The 18,529-nt window shown below is 45.0% G+C and overlaps 1 protein-coding gene across 3 annotated transcripts in view; it reads left to right on the top strand.

Annotated features, from left to right (window-relative positions):
* LOC126999862 (glutamate receptor ionotropic, delta-2-like) overlaps nt 1-17,728 on the top strand; it is a 370,968-nt gene extending 353,240 nt beyond the window's left edge. For all 3 annotated transcript variants that reach the window (XR_007753644.1, XR_007753643.1, XR_007753642.1), the window contains one exon: nt 16,646-17,728. The gene's annotated coding sequence lies outside the window, so the exon portion shown is untranslated. The remainder of the gene's footprint in view (nt 1-16,645) is intronic.
* Nucleotides 17,729-18,529: the final 801 nt, after the last annotated feature.

The following is an 18,529-nucleotide window of genomic DNA, read 5'->3' as shown; positions in this document are numbered from 1 at the left end:
TCTCTCTCTCTCTCTCTCTCTCTCCTCCATTTCTCTCTCCCTCTACACCACTATCGTTTTTTCTTTTCTCTTTCCTCTATTTCATTCTCCCTTTTTACCTCCCTTTCCTTCCCTCCTTCCTAGTCTTCTCTCTCTCTCACTCTCTCTCTCCTGTTCCCCGACAACTGCAATGCACTTCCCCCCTTCCCTCCTCTCTCTCCCTCTCTCTCTCTCTCTCCCTCCCTCATCGCTCTCCCCCCTAAAAAAACGCTAAATTCTTTCCTCTAACAAAAACAAAGACAAAATCCAACTTTTGGCTCCCCCATAACACGAGGAAAAAAGTCATTTGTACCGAAAGAGACTCAAAGGCAAGGTTTTTCTTTTCTTTTTTTCTTTTTTTTTCGGTCCCAACATGAATCTCCTTTTTTTCGTTATTGGGAGAACAAACACAGAGACCGCGCGGGAAGAAAAGCAAAAAAAAAAAAGTCATAATTTCTTTAATTAGTGATGAACCTGGTGGTGGTGATGATGATGATGATGATGAGCGTGGGGGGGGGGCGGAATGGGGTAGGTTCGTGTGTGTGTGTATGTGTGTGTGTGTGTGTGTGTGTGTGTGTGTGTGTGTGTGTGTGTGTGCTTGCTTGCTCTTTGTTGCCTCTTGCAGTTTGATTTGTCTGTTTGTCTGTTTGTCTGTGTTTGTTTTCCTGCTCTTGTTGTTGTTGTTGTTACTGATTTTTTGCAAACTTTTTTTTTAATTATTGAAATTGATGTCATTTTCTCTTTCCCTCTCCCTCTGGCTGTCTGTATGTATGTATGTATATTAATAACTCTGTGTGTGTGTGTGTGTGTGTGTGTGTGTGTGTGTGTGTGTGTGTGTGTGTGTGTGTGCGTTTGTGTGTAAGTGTATATGTATGTTTGTCTGTCTGTCTGTCTGTCTGTGCTAGCGCGGGCATACGTCACATAATTAATAACAACTCTAATTCCACATAGGATACAAAATAAAAAGTCACTCAAAGGCAAGTTCATTATTTAGGCAGTAGCAAAAATGATCGGAATGTCTTTCCATCACCTTCCTTTTTTTATATATATTCTTTTTTACCTAAACGACATCACCTACGTCACTTACACTCCTTACTTCGTCTCGTCACAACATCCTACAACTCACCCCTATATATATACACACGTCCTTCTCCTCGTCCTCGCCTCCCTTCACCTGTGTTCTCCAGATGGATTTTTTCCTTACCTCAGTCAAATATTTGCTCTGTTTAGCGAACGATGCAAGCGGAGGAGAGGGACGGTAAAGACAGAGGGAGAGTGGGGGAGGGTGGAGGAGGGGTGAGGAAGGAAAGAAGGGAAAGGGAGGAGGAGGAGAGGGAGGGAGAGAGGAGGGGCGGAAGGAAAGAAGGGAGATGGGAAGTTTGGTGAGTGCCTGAGGGGAAGGGAAGGAAGGGACGGTTGACTTTACACCTGACAACATGAACAGACAAGGTGGTAGGGGAAGGAAGGGAAAGGGAAGGAAGGAAGGAGGGAGGAAGAGAAAGGAGAAGGGAGGGAGGGACAGAGTGGTATTACGTAACACCCATATCTCACCACACACAGAGAGAGAGAGAGAGAGAGAGAGAGAGAGAGAGAGAGAGAGAGAGAGAGAGAGAGAGAGAGAGACACACACACACACACACACACACACACACACACACACACACACACACACACATTAATTTCGAATATTATAAAACTCTCCTCGTCTCTCCATCCTCATTGAGAGAGAGAGAGAGAGAGAGAGAGAGAGAGAGAGAGAGAGAGAGAGAGAGAGAGAGAAAAGCGCCTGGATGAATGCCGCTCAGATAGTCATCGGCTCAGCGCCCCACATTGTCTCAGTTCGAATCCCGGAAAGACAAAGGCGAGACTCTTTGCCGGGAATATTTGTGGAGCGGAACAGCCCGTAGGGGAAAATACGCCGCGATATCGCCAGTTTTCTTTTGTTTCGCCTAATGAGTACAAATGATCTTATCAACACACGCATTCAGACCGGCTTTTGTTTTCTGCTCTTGTGTGTGTGGCGTGGAGGGCGGGAGGGAGGGAGGGAGGAAAGGAGAGAGAGAGAGAGAGAGGGGGAGAGAAAGTTAGACGCAGGAGAGGAAGGAAGAGGAGGAGAGAGGGGAGAGGGAGAGGATGAAGGGGAGGTTTTGAAGGGAAAGAAAAAAGAGAGAGAGGAAGGGATGATAGTGAGAAAGGGAGAGAGAGAATGGGATGAGATTGTGATTACTCTCTCTCTCTCTCTCTCTCTCTCTCTCTCTCTCTCTCTCTCTCTCTCTCTCTCTCTGGCTCGCTCGCTCTCGAATTTTAAAGAAAGGAAAAATATGGAGAGAACAGAAGAAACAGCGAGGTGGAGGTGGAAGTGGAGGTAGAAGTGGAGGTAGAAGTGGAGGTGAATGAGAACCACCACCACCACTACCACCACTACGAAACAATACAACACCACCACCACCACCACCACCACTACAAAACAAAACACCACCACCACCACCATCACCACCACAACCACTACACCACCACATAATACAGGTGAATATGGCTCCTCCTCCTCCTCCTCCTCCTCCTCTCCCTTCCTCCTCCCTCGGGAACCTGATCAACGCCGACCCGATCCCTTTTGTCTGGGGTTTCGATCCCCTTTAGACGAGGCTCGACCGTCGACTTCATTATCCGGTGCTTCGAGCTCTGTGGTGCGGGGGGATTTTTGTGGGCGATAAAATTACGACACACACTCCTCCTCCTCCTCCTCCTCCTCCTCCTCCTCTTCCCCCACCCCCCCCCCCTCTTCCTCTTCCTCCTCCTTCTTCTCCCATCCACGCTACGCCATTGACAAAACAACAGATGTCCATTATTTCTTTATATTTAATGCTGAAAGGAGGCATATTTGAGGACTCAGCACGGAGGTAGGAGGGTACAGGTGAAGGGAGGAGGAGAGGAAGGAGGAGGAGGAGGAGGGATTGGAGGGAGGAGGAGGAGGGGATTTCTCTCATTTGCACATTCCCGAAATTATTATAAAAAAAAACTCGCACTTGAGGCTCGTTTCTGCGCTATGGAAAGTCGAATTTTCTTTAGAATTAAAATGTGTGTGTGAATCATTATGACCCGTGAGCACAGTACCTCCTCCTCCTCTTCCTCCTCCTCCTCCTCCTCCTCCTCCTCCTCCTCGAAAACACACCCGCATTAATTCCAGAACACATACAATTCAGGTGTGTGTGTGTGTGTGTGTGTGTGTTCATTAATTTGGGACGATTGTTTTTGTTTGCTGGGATTATATTTTTTTTTCCTTACGCACTTCTAATATTTTATCTTTTTTTCTCTTCGTTATTTCTTTTTTTATTCATTTACTTCTTAAACGTTTTTTTCGGATTTCTTTTCTACCTCCTCTTCCTCCTACTCCTCCTCCTCCTCATTATCATCATCATCATCATCATCATCATCATCATCATTCTCTTCTTCTTCCTCCTCCTACATTTATTCTTCTTCCTCTTCCTCTTCCTCTTTCTCTTCCTCATTCCTTCTCTTCGTTTATGTTCTCTAGGTTTGTTTTTTTAAGGAGTAAGTGGTTTAGGTAGCATTAAGTATACTTCTCTCTCTCTCTCTCTCTCTCTCTCTCTCTCTCTCCATTTACTATATATCAACGAGACAGCGAGAAAAAAAGGAAAGAAAGACCTCCCAGCACGTAAGAGAGAGAGAGAGAGAGAGAGAGAGAGAGAGAGAGAGAGAGCTCGGTAGGCTGCAAAAACAATCACTTGGAGCCGACACATAAACCCTGGCTCGTGTCTTCATCTCGACGGTCGCTATTTGTTTGGAGGACGACAATATAAGACTCCAGCGATGGCCCCTCCCCCTCTCCCCCCCTACCCCCTCCTCCTCCTCCTCCTCCCCATCCCCTCCCCCACCCACTCAGTTTTTGGACGGGCCTCAAAGACAACAATAACAACCTCAGCAACAATAATAACAACAACAGTAACCACAATGAAAAATAAACAGGGCCAGGGCAGAAGCAGCGACCCGAGAGAGAGAGAGAGAGAGAGAGAGAGAGAGAGAGAGAGAGAGAGAGAGAGAGAGAGAGACTTACCTAACCTAAACTAACCTAACCTAACCTAACCTAACCTAAAGAGAGACCCAACGCACACACACACACACACAAAGCCGTAAGTCCTTCCAATGTTCTTATGTGTTTGTTTGTCTCTCTTCGGCGCTGCGGGTGGGATGCTTGTTTGAGGTTGTCACACGGGGGGGAGGGGGGGGGGGCGCACCTCTCACCTGCCGCCCCCTTCCCCCCCGCCCCCCCGGACAGGTAGAGACAGGTAGAGAGGCGCCGTTGTGTGAGTCTCGAGGCCAAGTGTTTCTGAAGGTGCTGTTGGTATGTGTGGTTGGTTACTGTACTTGTTGTCCTTGGTTTTGCTGTTTTTTTATTGTCGTTGGTAAATTTTGTATGTTGGATTCTTTTTTTTTTTCTTTTTTTATGATGTATTTTGGGATTTGTTCTTGTTGCTGTTGTTGATGTGTGGGGTTAGCTTCTGTGCCTGTATTCTTGGGTTCCTGTGTGTATGTTTTTTTTTTATTATTATTATTATTGCTTGTCTCGTGTTTCAATCTTCGTTATCTCGTCAGTTTCATTCCTCCTTTTTCCTTCCTTTATTTATCATGTATGTTGGAATCTGTTGCTGTTGTTGTTGTTGTTGTTGTTGTTGTTGTTGTTGCTATGAGGTTGGTTTCCGCTCCTGTTTTCTTTATTTTCCCATTTTCTTTTCCATTAGTTATTATGTATGTTGGAGTCCTTGCTATTTCATCTTTTTCATCCTTTGTTCCTTTTCATCCTATTACTTCTGTAGGTTGGAATCTATTTTATTTCTTCATTTTCATCATATCCCGTTTTCCTTTCTATGATTCTGTAAGTTCATTTTTTTTGTTTTGTTTTTTTGTCATTTTCATCACTTCCATATGTTTCCTTCCTTTTTATCTATTTTTTATTGTGTGATCTTTCATCATATTCATCATTTGATTTTTTTCGCTTCATTGCCAATTATGCATCTTAGAAGTTCTCTGATTTCGTCATTTTTTAATCCTCTCCATTATTTATTCATCCCTCGTTCCCTCTATTGTAAGTATCATCATTTTTCCTCCTGTCATCATCCTTTGCCATTCTTGCGTGTGCCGAGTCGTGTTGTTGCTGTCATCGTTATCACTAAGTTCACCATGTACCCGTTGCAGCCGAATCCTGTAATTGTTGCCCTCCCTTGCCCTGCCCTGCCTTGCCCTGCCCTGCCCTTCCCTGCCCTGTCCTGCCACATTCATCTCCTCCAATAGGTATCACTTAGTCATTATAATCATTCCCTGAAGACATGAAAACACTCGATAATCATGCCAGATATTATCATGAAGACAGATTATACACGATTAGTACCGCTATCTTGTCTTAATCATAACCATCACCACCAGCACCAACAGTATTACCACACCATTTTTGCACCATCACCACCACCCAAACATCACCATCACTACATTCATTACCTACTTCAACCAACATCAATACAAACACCAATACCAACACCAATACCAACACCAACACCAATACCAACACTGACACCAATACCAATACCAACACCAGTACCAACACCAACACCAATACCAACACTAACACCAATACCAATACCAACACCAATACTAACACCAGTACCAACACCAACACCAATACCAACACCTTTACCAACACCAATACCAACATCAACATCGATAACAACAACAATAGCCATAAAGTCATCATCATCAGCAGCAGCACCACCACCACCACCACCACCAACAACAACAACAACAACAACAACAACAACAGTAACAGGCCTCATCGACGTCCGAGAATGACTAACTGTACCACTAATAATAAATGATACGCGACAGTCCATCAAAATAACACGACAATAATAACAACGACGAAGAGAGCCGCCGCGTACGAAGCCCCCCAAAGCCAAATAATATGGAGGAGCGATAAAACATGGGATCAGATACCACTAATAATCTAATAAGGGGTTTGTTTCATTGAGTCTCCTTTGTGTACGATAATAATTAGGTTCGCTTCATTATTGACTATAGAGGGAGAGAAGTGGGAGGAGGAGGAGGAGGAGGAGGAGGAAGAGGAGAGGGAGGAGAGTAGAGAGGCAGAGAAAGGAGGATATTGTAGAAAGGAGGTTAGAGATACGAGTTACCCCTTCACTCCACACTAATAAGCTCCGTTCTTTATGGTGTCACTATATCTATGGCCGTGGTGGCGGTGGAGCGTGTGTTGGGCTTCCCACGACTCATCTCCCTTTTGTCTACAGCGAGATCAAAGCGTCGGAATAATGATGCCTGCCATTTTTATTATCATACGAATTTTTTTGAACCGAGTGATCAAAGAGGAAGTGGTTGTGATGGACGCCGCTATGCTAGTCCCGGACATGCCTTAAAACCTTTCGCCCCCGACATAACAACTGATTGGACCGTACACAAAGAACCCCCGACAGCATGAGAGCACTGTTGCCAGATTATCGTACTCAGAGCCGCGTATTTACCGGTTTCTAGCCCATAACTGTTGCCAAGAAGCACTAATGATTAACCATTTAAACGATAACCATATATGAAGGCAGTTATTAGTGGGATGAAAGCAGTTTTGGGGTCGGAAATCGGCAAACATAAGAGGCAGAGTACGACAATCTGGCAACGTTGCATGAGAGGAAGAAAGGGAAGCGTTTGAATCAACACTGTCACTCAGATAACTCAGTCGGAGCCACAGACCTCTATAAATAAACAAAAAGAAGATAACAGACGACCCATAACCATAAAATTCCATCAATATAAACAGTCAGTCACCTCAAATGACTCACACCAATACCAACACCAGTTCCAACACCAATACCAACACCAATACCAATACCAACTCCAATACCAACTCCAATACCAACACCAATACCAACACCAATACCAACACCAATACCAATACCAACACCAATACCAACACCAATACCAATACCAACTCCAATACCAACTCCAATACCAACACCAATACCAACACCAATACCAACACCAATACCAATACCAATACCAATACCAACACCAATACCAACACCAATACCAACTCAAATACCAACACCAACACCAATACCAACACCAATACCAACACCAACACCAATACCAACACCAATACCAACACCAATACCAACTCCAATACCAACACCAACACCAATACCAATACCAACACCAATACCAACACCAATACCAACACCAATACCAATACCAACACCAATACCAACACCAACACCAATATCAACACCACAAATTAATAAATAAACTGAGAAAATACAAAAGACAACCAAAACTGTAAAATTCCGTCAGTAAAAACACTCAAATAAGTATGTCTCTCAAAGTTACAAATTATAAACAAACAAAGAAAATCCAATAGAGAACGAAAACCCCGACGTCAGTGTAAACATTGGCACTCAAATAATTCACTCGAAGCCAAAAATTACTTAAAAATAAACTAAAAGAAGATCAGTCACTCAAATAATTCCCTCAAAGCCAAAAATCACTAAAAAACAAACTAAAATAATATAATAGGCAACAGAAATCCACGAAACTTCATCAATGTTAACCCCATAGCTCAATTCACGCTTCCAAACCATCGTATCTCTTAAAAATAATTGAAAAAAGTATACTAAAAGACCCCAAAAAGCTAAATTCAGTCAGTATAAACAAAGGAAAGATTAGGTGAAGGTAAAAAGACGTATGTATGTGCTATTGATAACTAGACAGAAGACGACGGGCGGATAGACGGACTGACGGACGGGGACGGGAAGGAGCATCATACAAAGGGTCGCCGATCGTGTGTTTATCGTCGACAGGGATTCCGACACGGCAAATCAGAGAGTCCGTCAGCGGCATCAGTGAAGAGCCTTTGAGGGCGGCGATTGTTTTGTCTTGAATATAATGATTGTCAATATTTATGGGAGACTCAAAGGAAGGAAGAGAGAGGGGAAAAAAGAAGAGGAGAAGGGAAGGGAGGAGATGAAGAGAGAGAGAGAGAGAGAGAGAGAGAGAGAGAGAGAGAGAGAGAGAGAGAGAGAGAGAGAGAGAGAGAGAGAGAGAGAGAGAGAGAGAGAGAGAGATCTGTGGGCCCGAAGTAAGGAATCGAATATTGTTGATGACACACACACACACACACACACACACACACACACACACACACACACACACACGCGCGCGCACACGGACGGTTTCTGGGTATTATTGATGGTATCTACAAAGCTCTTCGGCATTGTCTTGTCCGAGGGGAGCTGGGGCGAGGGGAAAGAGGAGAGGAGAGGGGAAAAGAAGGGTACAGAGAGGGAGATAGGACGAGAGAGAGAGAGAGAGAGAGAGAGAGAGAGAGAGAGAGAGAGAGAGAGAGAGATTGGATGGGGGAGAAGGATTGGAGATGAGTGTGCGGTGATTCGTATCAGTAGAAGAACATTGAACAGGGATGATTAGGGGGATGCCCGGGACACAATGTAAACAAACTTGTCTACATAAGAACGAGAGAGATGCGTGTTGGTGATTGTTTACGAGATCAAGGCACAGATTACACACACGTTCTCTACTCCTAATACTAAAGAGAAAGCCTTGGTTCAATCACACTTATTCTCATGCTGTTAATGAAAGAGAGACGGCTCAAAAAAAAATACACTAGAGCCTTTTTTACTGCTTTCGATGCGCCCTTGAACTGAACTACCTCCCATACTGTTGAAAATAAGGAAAAGGCCAAAGATAAGAAAGAGAGACTGATCAAAAAATACACCAATGCCTTTTTTTTACTGTTTTCGTATTACCCTTGAACTGAACTTCCTCCTATACTGTAAGAAAATATGGAAAAGGCCAAAGATAAGGAGAGTCAAGGAGTTCTGAGAAGGGTTAAGGAAGGGAGAGGGAGGAAGAGGGTATTGTGGTGATGGTGGTAAAGCAAAATGTAGAGTGTGAATGAAGAGGAGCGCGAATGGGGAGAAGGGAAGAATGTTAAACGAGGGGAAAGGTACAATGGCGAGGATGTTTGGTGGAAGCAGGGAGCCAGGCGAGGATGAAAAGAGGAGGAGAAGGAGAAGAAGAAGAAGAGGGAGCGGAGAACCCGGAGATCGAGGGAGAGAAGGAGAGGGGAAACGAAGACAAGAAGAAAGGGAGGTAATTAAGGAGGAGGAAGAAAGAAAGGGAATAATGAAGGGAGGAGGAGGAGGAGAAGAAGAAGAAATGACAAGGAGAAAAGAAGGGAGAGGAGAACCCGGAGATCTAGGCAGAGAGGGAGAGGGGAAACGAAGACAGGAAGAAAGGGAGGTAATTAAGGAGGAGGAAGAAAGAAAAGGGAATAATGAAGGGAAGGAGAGAACGAGTACAAGGAGGAGGAGGAAGAGGAGGAGGAGGGAAACGAAAACAAGGAAGAAGAAAAGACAGTAAAGAAAAAAGACAAGAAAATAGATAAAGCGGAAGAAGAAGAGGAAGAAGAAGAAGAAGAAAAAAGAAAAGAAAAAGAAGAAGAAGAAGAAGAAAATAAAAATATGACTGCATCAAAAAATAAACTATAATAATGTAACCAATGAAAATGGGACTGTGTGTGTGTGTGTGTGTGTGTGTGTGTGTGTGTGTGTGTGTGTGTGTGTGTGTGTGTGTGTGTGTTCCAACCTTTTCATCGTAGTCATCCCTTCCCCGTTTGAGAAAGTTCCATTGATTTTACAAGAACATTCTCTCTCTCTCTCTCTCTCTCTCTCTCTCTCTCTCTCTCTCTCTCTCTCTCTCTCTCTCTCTCTCTCTCTCTCTCCCTCCCTCCTCACCCTCCTTTCCCTCTCTACTGCTGTGTCTATCACCTGAATATCTACTTATGATGGAGGAATGGTGAGGGAATGGTGAGGGAGGGGGAAGCAGCGTATAGTAGTGGTTGATTTGATGGTGATGAAGACACCTGTAGAGGATAATTATCATATAGGTTGTAGGGAGGACGTGGTGTGTGTATATGGCTGAAGGCTGAGAGGAACGTTGCAAGGAAAGGAAGGTAACCGGCCTCTTGCAGACTCCTTACGTTCTTATGTTCTTAAGGAAGGTGATAAAAAGGTGTGTGAGTGATAGATGATACAGACAGACAAAGTGTATTAGAGGAATTAAGAAAAGGTAAAAAAAAAAAAGAAAGATGAGCATTGCAAGAAAGGAAAACGAAGGTGATAAAAGAGACAGAGAGACAGACAGACGGACTGGAAAGGTGTGTGAATGATAACCGATACAGACAGTGAAAGTATATTAGAGGAATTAAGAAAAGGTAAAAAAAAAGAAAGATGAGCATTGCAATAAAAGGAAAATGAAGGTGATAAAAGAGACAGACAAACAGATAGACAGCAGGCGTATAAAAGGAAGAAAAGGTAGAAATAAAAAAATGAAAAGAGGGGAGAAGAGAAAAGAGGAGGAAGAAGAAGAAGAAAAAAGCCATGGTGGTCTATGAAGAAGGGACACATAAGCCACTGGGATAAAAGAATGGCATGAAAGAAATTAAAAGAGTAAGTAAGAGGAAAATTAAAAACACCCGGAGAGAAAGAAGGCGGAGGAGGAGGGAACAGGGAAAGGACTAAGAAGAAGAGGAGGAGGAGGAGGAGGAGGAGGAAACCGACGGCGCAGTAGCAAAGACAACTCCCCTTCCCCCCTTTCCCCTTCCTCTACCCCCTTCCCCTCCCCCTACCCCTTTCACACACACACTAAAAGAAAAAGAATTCGAAGGCAAAAGAAGCAAACAGGGCTTAATTAACGTCATTGGACAGTGCTCGGAGGAGGAGGAGGAGGAGGAGGAGGCAGGAGCAAGAAGAGTGGGAGTGAGAGAGACTGAGAGCGAGAGAGAGAGCTAGAGGAGGAGGAGGGCGAAGACAAAACAGCTGGCGGGGCGCGGTGTTTGGCACGCACCAACGCACAAACACCAAACACCGTGGCGCAAACAAACACGCGGGGGGCGGCGACACAAACCGAGGGGGCGAGGCTAGTCACGGCGCTTCATTACCGCCACATTCACATCACAAGGGAGCCGTGAAAAGAAAGGCGCGTCCTAGGGATTGTTGCCTAATTACCAGCCCTTTTTCTAGCCTCCCTTCGCCCCGTGCGGGAATCTTTCGGACAAGAATCTCACGCCGCGACTAACAAGGGGAGGGAGAAGAAGGGATGCGAGGAGGAGGAGAAAGAGGAGGCGAGGTAGATAATGAAAGGATGGTCGTGGGAGTAGAGGAGTAGTTGTTAAATGAGGAATAGAGGAGGAGGAGGAGAAAGAGGAGGCGAGGTAGATAATGAAAGGATGGTCGTGGGAGTAGAGGAGTAGTTGTTAAATGAGGAATAGAGGAGGAGGAGGAGGAGAAAGAGGAGGCGAGGTAGATAATGAAAGGATGGTAGTGGGAGGAGAGGAGTAGATGTTAAATGAGGAATAGAGGAGGAGGAGGAGGACGATGGCAAGGAGGATTATAAAAGGATGGGAGAAGGAGGAGTGGAGTTGTTGAATGAAGAAGAGGGATGCAAGGAGGAGTAGGAGAAGGAGAGGAGGATAATAAAAGGATGGTTGAGGGAGTGTGGGCGTGGAAGAGTTGTTAAATAAGGAGGAAGAGATTGATGAAGGTAATACGAAGAGGGAGAAGAAGAAAAAGTGGAAAAACAGAGATATAGAGAAACAGGCTCGTACCAAATCTTCCCAAAACGAAACAGCCGCGGGTGCCGATAAGAAAGCTTCACCTGTTTCACCTAGTTCTTCTTTTGGGTCTTGTTTCAGTGTAATATCGACAGTTTCAACGCACCGGAGACAGCTTCATTGACCTGGATGTAGTTTCAGCTAAGTTTAAAAACAGTCAGCATCGTGGCAACAGCTTCAACGTAGATAGCTGTATAGTTTCCCCAGTTTCATAAGAGTGTAGCTTCGTTCTTCATGCAGGCCGTAGTGGAGACAGTTTCAACGCACTGGAGACAGCTTCATTGTACTCGATGTAGTTTCAGCTAAGTTTAAATAGTTTCAGCATAGTGGCAACAGCTTCAAGGTAGATAGCTGTATAGTTTCACCAGTTTCATAAGAGTGTAGCTTCGTTCTTCCCGCAGGCCTTGTTGTCAGCGTCACTGTATGCCTCGCGCGGTCGGAAATAAAAGAGTAAATTACAAATGATATGCCAAGGTTGGAAGAGGGAAAGGGTGGCGGAGGCGGCGACGAGGGGAACAAGTGCGGCATAAATGACAAGGCCGGAGAAAAGAAGGGGGAAATAAGAGGGGGAGGAGGAGGAGGCGAGAAGGGAGCAAGGGAATGGGAGATGAAAAAAATGAAAGGGCTGCTGCGTATGGGAGTGTGGCTCAAAGAATGACACGATGATTGGCACACACACACACACACACACACACACACACACACACACACACACACACACACACACACACATGAGTTGGCTACAGGCGTCAGGGTCTTTAAATACGATGATCACCTTCCTGAAATGTTAAAAAAAATATAGAGTAATCGCTGGTGAGGTTCATGTGTGTGTTTGGCTTCTATGTGTGTGCAGGTGTATGTATCTTATGCGTACACGTGTTTGTTTCTGCTGTGTGTACGTGGATTAGGTGTTCTAATGTGTACGTGGGTCGGTATTTTTTAGTGTACGTATGTTTTGGTGGCTCTGAACTGCCGACTTACACACACACACACACACACACACACACACACACACACACACACACACACACACACACACGTCACAACTCCTTCCCGTCGCGCCGCGGAAACCCAAACTAGGCCGGTCACCTCACACAATGCAATTTCGTTTTCCCTAATGGACTTGCTCAAGGGCCAATCCATCTTTTCTTCGCCCTCTGACAGGTGAGCCATCAAACTATTGTGCTTTCCTCCTCCGCGCGGGACCACGGAAGACCTAAACCCCACGCCCTCAGCCCTGCCACGCCCACGCCGCCCTCTAAGCCTAGCGGAGCGGCGGCACACGGGCGGGAGTCGGGCGGAGCGGCGGGTCGTGTGTGTTGCGTCCTTGTCCGCCGCCGCCTTGCCAGTATTGAGCCGCTCTCTCCAGGGAAGTCGGGCTGCATTTTCCAACCTCTCTCATATTGAAACTTGTGAATTAGATTTATAGACATTGTTGAGGCACAAAGAGCCTGCCTCCCCGCCGGACACCAACCAATCTATTATTTATGGGGTACGATGGAGAGAGAGAGAAGGAAAGAGAGTGAGTGAGAGAGAGAGGAGGAAAAGACGGGGAAGACGAGGGGGAGCTCTAAGACGAGGGAGAAAAGGAAGAAAAAAAACATACTGAGATTTATGTTTCTGCCAAAAAAATAAAGAAAATGAAAATAGAACCGACGCAATAACAAATGTACGTAGGGAATGAATGACAGAGAGAGAGAGAGAGAGAGAGAGAGAATGAAGGGAGGAAAAGGGGAATAAAGAGGAAGGAAAAGGAATATTAGGATGAAGAAGAGGAACAAAGAGAAAAATAATTGACTAGAGAGAGAGAGAGAGAGAGAGAGAGAGAGAGAGAGAGAGAGAGATCAGCGAGGCAGGCACAAAGTGAAGGGGCGACGGCGAGGTGGTAAGAGCTTGGAGTGAAGTGTGAGGGCGAGGAGAGAAGGTTACTGGGCGCGCGAGAGAAGGGCGAGGGTGAGCTGAGGGTGAAGGAGTGAGGTGAGGCGAGGGCTGATCCTGAAGGGTGAGAAAGGGTGAGAAGAGTGAGGCAAAGAAGTAAGAAGAGGGATAGAATGAGGGTGTGTGAGGCAAAGATGAGGAAGGAGAGTAAAGATGAGAGAGTGTTAGAGTATTAAAGAGTATTAGAGTATTAGAGTATTAAAGAGTATTAGAGTATTAAAGAGTATTAGAGTATTAGAGTAAGAGTATTAGAGTGAACTGTCTCCTTTTCTGTAAATAAAAAAATATAAAGAGAGAAAGAGAGGAATTAGGATAAATGTAAAGCGAAGAAACAGAGGAAGATGTTGTTTAAAAGGAAGGAGAGGAAAGATAGAATGAGTAAAAGAAAAAAGGGACATGAGGGAAAGAAGAGGACAAGGAAAGCGATAAAGGGAAAGAATGAGAGAAGGAGAAATTGAGATGAGTGTGAAGCGAAGGAAAAGAGAGTGAGGCAAAGGACGGAGTGCAAAGATGGAATGAGTTAAAAGAGAAGTAAAGATGAGGAGAGCAAGTAACGATACATGAGAGAAAGATAGAAAGAGGAATTACGATAAATGTGAAGGGAAGGAGAGTGAAGCAAAGGAGAGAAAGGAATTAGGAAAAGAAAAAGGAATTAGCAAAAGAGGAATAAATTTAAAAGGAGCGAGAGGAGGGATAGAATAAGGAAAAGAAGAACCAGAGATGCGGAAGAGTAAAGATGTGAGAAAAGGGAATTAGGAAAAGAGACAGGAATTAGCAAAAGAGAAGGAAATTTAAAAGGAGCGAGAGAAGGGATAGCATGAGAAAAGAAGAACCAGAGATGAGGAAGAGTAAAGATGTGAGAGAAAAAGAGGAAGAAAAGGAGGAATTAGGAAAAAAAAAGGAGGATGTTCAAAAGGAGTGAGAGAAAGAGGAAAAGAAGGAGAGAGAGGGAGAGAGTGATTAGGGAAAGAGGAGAATGTTAAAGCAGGGAGGAAAAGATTGAAGGAGGAAAATGTGAGGCAAAGAAGAAAAGGAGAAAAAAAGAAAGAAAGAAATATGATAAAGATAAAGACTAAGTAAAGAGATAAGCAAGAGAGGAAGATAGTATGACAGAGAAAGAAAGAGAACGTGAGAAAGAAAGGAAGATAGAGGAATTATGACAGGGAGGAAAAGGATAAAGATGGAGAAAAAGGCGAAACAAAGACGAAGGGAAGGAAGTAAAGATATAAGTAAAGAAAAAGGGACAAAGAGAGAGAAAGGGAAGAATTAGGGCGAATGTGAAACGAAGGAAAAGCGAAGGACGTATAGGACAGAGAAAGAAACGATAAAGATGAGGAAAAGGCGAAACAAAGAAGAGACAAGTAAATATATGAAAGAAAGAGGGGAAGAGAGAGAAAGAGAGAAAATAAGGGCGACTATGAAACGAAGGAGGAAAAAAAGAAGCATGTCAGAGTAAGCGCAAAAATAAAATAAGAAATAGATTGTAAAAAGATGCAGGTAAGTAAAGATATAAGCGAAAGGGAGAGAGAAAGAAAGAAAGAAAAAGAAATTAGTGTGATTGTGAACCTAAGGAAAAGCGGAGGGAAAGGGAGGGGAGGGAAAGGGAAGGACGGAGGACTGCCAAGGCTATAGATCAGGCGGGCGGCGTCGATGGCTGCTCCGATAATAAGGGACATGAGGCGGAAAATGGATAAAGGATAGCGGCAAGAAGAGCATCGGAAGTATAGGACTGGATCCCTCTTGTTCTTCCGATCTTCCCTCCGAAACCAATGACGCCGCGAGGAGAAAGAGGAAGAGTAGGAGGAGGAAGAGGAGGGAGAGGAGGAAAGAGAGAGAGAAAACAGGACGGAAAGAAATAGTTGGAGATGTTGTCACTGGCATCTGTTATAGTTACACACACACACACACACATGCACACACACACACACAGTTGGAAGGCGAAAAAGAGAAAAACAAGAGGAGGAGGAGGAGGAGGAAGAGGAGGAAGCTCAGACGAAGACGGAGAAAATAAATAGGAAAGGAAAAAGAGTATAGAGCGGAGGAGGGCGATAAAGAAGAACAAGAAGAAAGGGAATACAAGGAGGAGGAGGAGGAGGAAACTCACTTAGACTCGGGAACGTGCGCTGAGAGAATCTTGGTATTGAGAGAGAGAGAGAGAGAGAGAGGGGGGGGGGGGGGGAAGAGGAGGCCATGTGTGTGTGTGTGTGTGTGTGTGTGTGTGTGTGTGTGATGAAAAAAAGAACGTGCGAGGAATAGAAGGAGTCCACACGCACGCACGCACGCACGCCACTACACTATACTCTTGAATGTCGTTCGTTCCTCTTGCCCTCTTGTGTCTTCTCCCTTCCTCTTCCTCATTGCTCGTACTCTTGTTTGTTTGTTTTAGATGTTGTTGTTGTTGGGAGTTTGCTTCGTTTGTTTTCTTTTACTTTTCTTTCTTTTCCTTCTTGCAATTTCTCTCCGTCTATCTCTTATCTATCTCTGACACGGACACTTCCTTCCCTTTATTTCATTCTTTCTACCTTTTATTCTATTTTCTCTACCAATCTTTCTATCACTATCTATCTATCTATCTATCACACCTACACATATACTCCCTCCCTCCCCACCCTTGTCAGTCACTTCTCCATCCCTCCCTTCCTCCCTCCCCATGTATGTACCCCTCCCAGCCACCCTCTCTCCCTACTCCCCTGTGTTATCCCGCCCCCATGGTGAGTGCTGGTCATCCCATTACCTCGTCTGTAGATTACTTAGTCATGTTAATCATCCTTGTTTATTGCGAAAAATGAGTACCTACGGATATTTTTGTTGTTGTTTTTCGTTAGTTTTTCTATCGTTGTTTTACATCCAATTAAATATCAACTATACGCAAATTATATACTGAAAAACATCGAGAAAATAAGTATCTCCTTTTTTTCATTTTAAGCTTCAGCAGCGTGAAAACTCCATAGCGGTCATAATAAATGTTTAAATGATCTATACTTGCAGTGCTGATCGAGCGGATCAACTTTGTGGCAGCATCAGCGCCAGAATAGACAGCAACAACAGCAGCAGCAACAGGAGACGAGAGAAGTGCCCGAGGAGGAAGACTTACCCCCCTTCCTCTGCCTCCTCCTCCTCCTCCTCCTTCTGCAGCGGGTCTCAAGTCAACACAGGGACACCTACGGGCCATCCTTTGGTAAGAGCGCTTGGGACCTCTTTGGCGCAACTCTGATACTGACATGGCCGCGAGACGAAAGACACGGCGGAGTTCAGTCTTCTACGGTGCTATGTCTTCGGCGATTCCTGGTAGGCGAAGTCCTAAGAGTTTCTGCGGGCGAAGGAGGTCTGGGCGAGGCTAGCGAAGCGGCGTATGCGATTATCCGGGAGGGTCGCCGTTGACTACAAAGGCACGTCGGTAAACAGTGAGGTTTCTCGGAGGATTGGCGTCGTCTGGGGATAAAGCAGCCAAGTGTTTTGTCATTTGCTCAGAGTCAATATTGGGTCAGTTTCAAAGGGAATAATAGTCGTCTGTCGTGGGTGTTTAGCCGAGACAATGCAGCCAACCCTCCCGACGCGGCCTGTCATTCATCCGGATTTTTATTGACACAGTGACACGGCCATATGTGCAATTTGCGATTCTTTTTTCTCCCGCTCCCTTTCTTTCCCTCGTTTTTTGTCTTGCGATAGCCTACAGCGAGGTTTCTTAGCGGCGGAGGGAGGGAGAGAGAATAGGGAGAGTGATGCGAGGAGGAGGAGCAGGAGGAGGAAGAAGAAAACAAAGACGAAGATGATGAGGAGGAGACTGTATCGTATGGAGAAGGAGGAGGAGGAGGAGAATGTAGAGAATGGGGAAGGAAGAGGAGGAGGAAGATGAAAACAACGAAAAAGATGATGAGGAGGAGGATGTAGATAATGGAAAAGGAGGAGAAGGAGCAGGAGGAAGATGAAAACAAAGAAAAAGATGAGGAGGAGGAGGAGAATGTAGAGAAAAGGGAAGGAGAAGGAGAATGAAGAGGAAGGAAACAATGAAAAAGATGAAGAGGAGGAGGAGAATGTAGAGAATAGGGAAGGAAAAGGAGAATGAAGAGGAAGGAAACAATGAAAAAAAGGAGGAGGAGGAGGAGGAGAATGAAGAGAAAGAAAACAGAAAAACACGAGGAGGAGGAGGAGGAGGTAGAGAACTGAGGAGAGGAGGAGGAAGAGGAAGAGGAGGAGGAGGAGGAGGCAGTAATGACACACCCAAAGACACTAAAGGAAGTAAAACAAAACCTGGAAAACAAAAACGCGTCCAGAATGCGAGATCGTCCTCAAATAATTGTAACCCGCGCCCTCCCGAGACCTCGTTCAACCACACACAAACAAACACACTCATTCTCTCAGACCTCTCGACCTTTGCCTCCTCCTCTTCCTTGTCCCTCCTCCTCCTCTTCCTACGTAACAATACCCTGAAGGCGTGCTCCTTTCACCCAACGAAAGGGAGAGACGAAGCGAGTCGATGCATTATTGAGTTCGATCATTTTTTCCTCTTTGTTACCTTTGTCAGCCGCCAGCCCAATGGAAACTCTTTCACCGCAGCCACGAAGGAGAGAAGAGAAATAAGAGAGAGAAAAAAAAACCTGCGGCAATGTGTTGGAATCATCAGAACTAACAGGGAAGGGGAGAAGGCGATGGGGAGGCGAAGGGATGGGGAGGGAGGGAGGGAGGGAGAGGGAAAGAATATACACCCTCGTTCTTCTCGTTCTTGTGACATCCTCTCCATTGTTAAGGTTCAGTTGTGCTTGGGTTTGAAGGGTCTCTTGATTGTTGTTGTCGTTGTTCTTGTTATGATTCCCGGTGTCACAATTATTTTCTTTTCTCCTCGTTGTTTCCTTCCCCCCCCCCCCCGTCCTC

This window comes from Eriocheir sinensis, chromosome 17, assembly GCF_024679095.1.
Source record: "Eriocheir sinensis breed Jianghai 21 chromosome 17, ASM2467909v1, whole genome shotgun sequence".
Classification (NCBI taxonomy): domain Eukaryota; kingdom Metazoa; phylum Arthropoda; class Malacostraca; order Decapoda; family Varunidae; genus Eriocheir; species Eriocheir sinensis.
Note: the sequence above shows the minus strand (reverse complement) of the source record. Positions and strands in the feature narration are given on the sequence as shown.